This window comes from Tursiops truncatus, chromosome 9 (genome assembly GCF_011762595.2).
Source record: "Tursiops truncatus isolate mTurTru1 chromosome 9, mTurTru1.mat.Y, whole genome shotgun sequence".
Taxonomy (NCBI): domain Eukaryota; kingdom Metazoa; phylum Chordata; class Mammalia; order Artiodactyla; family Delphinidae; genus Tursiops; species Tursiops truncatus.
In genome coordinates this window covers 102,475,862-102,478,640 of record NC_047042.1, presented here as the reverse complement: position 1 = coordinate 102,478,640, position 2,779 = coordinate 102,475,862, and the positions used below count along the sequence as shown (strand labels likewise).

The following is a 2,779-nucleotide window of genomic DNA, read 5'->3' as shown; positions in this document are numbered from 1 at the left end:
CAACGGCTAAAAAACTAATAACCTGATTTTAAAAAGGGGAAAGGACTTGAGTAGACATTTCTGTAAAGAAGACATGAAAAAGGCCAACTGGTATATGAAGAAGTGCTGAAGGTCACTAGGCATCAGAGAAATGCAAATCAAACCCACAATGAGCTAGCACCTCACAGTTGTCTGGATGCCTGTTATCAAAAATAGCAAAAGACAACAAGTGTTGGCAAGGATGTGAAGAAATGGAAACCCTTAGACACTGTTGGTGGGAATGGCAAATGGTGCCACTGCTATGGAAAACAGTATGGAGATTCCTCAAGAAGTTAAAAACGAGGTCAGGCAGAGCTGCTGCATGCTGGAAGAGCACAGTCCGGCGGCCAGCTCACACTCGCACCAACCGCCCGGCCCCAGGGCACCTCGCCATCATCCTCCTGATGCGGACATGCGTGGCCCAGGCCTTGCGCCGTGGGGCCGGCCATGGCCTCCCGGGGCCCTACTGTGTCCGTGCATCCTCGCGAGAGCCCCCAGCCCGCCTCGCGCCCCTCTCGCCCTTGCCCTTGCATGCGCAGCAAGGCGCCCTCGGCCCCGGGTCCTTGCGTTCGGGCTGCTGCTTGCCGCAGTGGCCACGGCCCAGGAAAGGTGTGCATGTGTGAAAACTATAAACTGACCACGGGGTCGGTGCCAGTGTACATCCGTTGCTGCACAACATTCTGTCATTTGCACAAAACTGGCTACCAAATGTTTGGTGATGGCAGAAATGACTCTCAAAGCCTGGAAGAGGAGGGAAACCACAGGACGCTATCCAGGATAACGATGGGCTCTGTGATCCCGAGCGTGACAAGGGGCTCTTTAAAGCCAAGCAGTGCAATGGCACGTCCACGTGCTGGTGTGTGGACACTGCTGGGGTGAGAAGAACTGATAAGGACAGTGAGATATCCTGCTCCGAGCCAGTGAGGACCTACTGGATTGTTGGTGAACTCAAACACAAACAAGAGAAAAACCTTATGAGGAGCAAAGTTTGTACACTGCACTCAAGGAGGTAATCATAAGTCGTTATCAACTGGATCCAAAATATATCACACATGTTCTGTATGAGAATGATGTTCTCACTGTTGATCTGGTACAAAATTCTCAGAAAATTCAGAATGATGTGGACATAGATGATGTGGCTTATTATTTTGAAAAAGATGTTAATGGTGAATCCTTGTTCCAGTCCAAAAGGATGGGCCTGAAAGTAAATGGGGAACTACTGGATCTGGATCCTGGTTGAACTTCAATTTACTATGTTGATGAAAAACCACCTGAATTGTCAGTGCAGGGTCTACAAGCTGGAATTATCTCTGTCGTTGTGGTTGTGGCGATAGCAGCTACTGCTGGAATCATGCTGGTGGTTTCCAGAAAGAAAAGAACGGCAAAGTATGAGAAAGCTGAGATAAAGGACATGGGTGAGGTGCATTGGGAACTTAAGTGTATAGCACTTTAATTTGAAGAGTAACTACAAAAAGGGAAATTAGCAAGCAGACTCAGATTACAAACATATGAGCATGGGGCAAAGAGAAGATCTTTGAAGACCACTACTGTGCTAGTTAAACATCATATATTTGTAATAGTTAAACGTGTACTCAAAATATAAGCTGTTTGAAATTGACTTTACCAATCTTAAAATTTGACCACAAGTGTCATATATATGCAGATCTGATATAAAACCCAAACCTAAAATTTGGATTGCATAGTTTGAATTATTTACCCCTAACGTTGAAGGGTATGCATTAAATATGCTTCCACAGTAGTCCGAATGCCTACTGTCTCGCCCATTTGTGATTAAGTAGCTGCCTTTCTCTTTACTTTGAGTTTTATACATAAAAACTTTTTTTATGAACTATGAAATAGAACATTTAAAAAATGAGTTTCCTAAAAAAAAGAAAAATGAAACTGCCCATGATCTAGCAATTCCACTTCTGGATATTTATCCAAAAGAATCAAAACCAGGATATCAAATAGATATTTGTACATTCATCTTCATGGAGGCACTATTCCCAGTAGCCAAAAGGTGGAAGAACCCAAATGTCACAGCGAGTTTTCCCCGTCAGAACCAGTCAATGAATTAATACTCTGCTAACCCAGGGCTCTTCTCCATAGATTATACTGACTTTCTAGGTAGGAGTTGCTTGATAACAAATTAAAGGGCTTCTGTTCATGCCCATTCTAAGGGAAGCATTGGCTAAATTCTGAGGATAAAAACCAACATTCATGTTCATCAACAGGGGCTGTTTAAATACCACGTGGTCACAGCAAGACAGTAAAAACTGCAGCCTGGGGACTTCCAAAGTGTTATTGATGATCTTTTGCTTCCTGTTGGAAGTATTGTACTTCATACCTTGAAAATATAATCTGGTCTTTCTCATCAATTGAGGGTTAAAGAAATGGCAAATTACGATTCACTGGGTCAGTGGACATTCCCCATTCACTTGGCTGCCCCGCATCTACACTTTTTTCACACAGTTGGGGCTTATCTCCTGAGCAAGCATCACCTGCCTCCACCACAGAGCTTGCCGAGGCCATGACTCTCTTCTTCACTTCACCCAGGAAGACCCTGTGCCACGGCAGGCACGTGTGACTGGCCACCACCAGCCTGTCAGTGGCAGAACCAGGATGAGAACCTAGTTTTCAGGCCCCCTTCATCTCCTGTATTGCGTTACTTCGAGATGATCACTGGTGCAGTTAATCAGAAGAAGTCCTGAATTTAAAAAAATCTATTATGGGTATCTTTGAGAAGATTTAGGGTAAGGCT

General features: G+C 44.5%; 1 pseudogene; it reads left to right on the top strand.

The window, feature by feature from the left end:
• Nucleotides 1-667: 667 nt before the first annotated feature.
• On the top strand, nucleotides 668-1,471 carry LOC101317296 (epithelial cell adhesion molecule pseudogene; annotated as a pseudogene).
• Nucleotides 1,472-2,779: the final 1,308 nt, after the last annotated feature.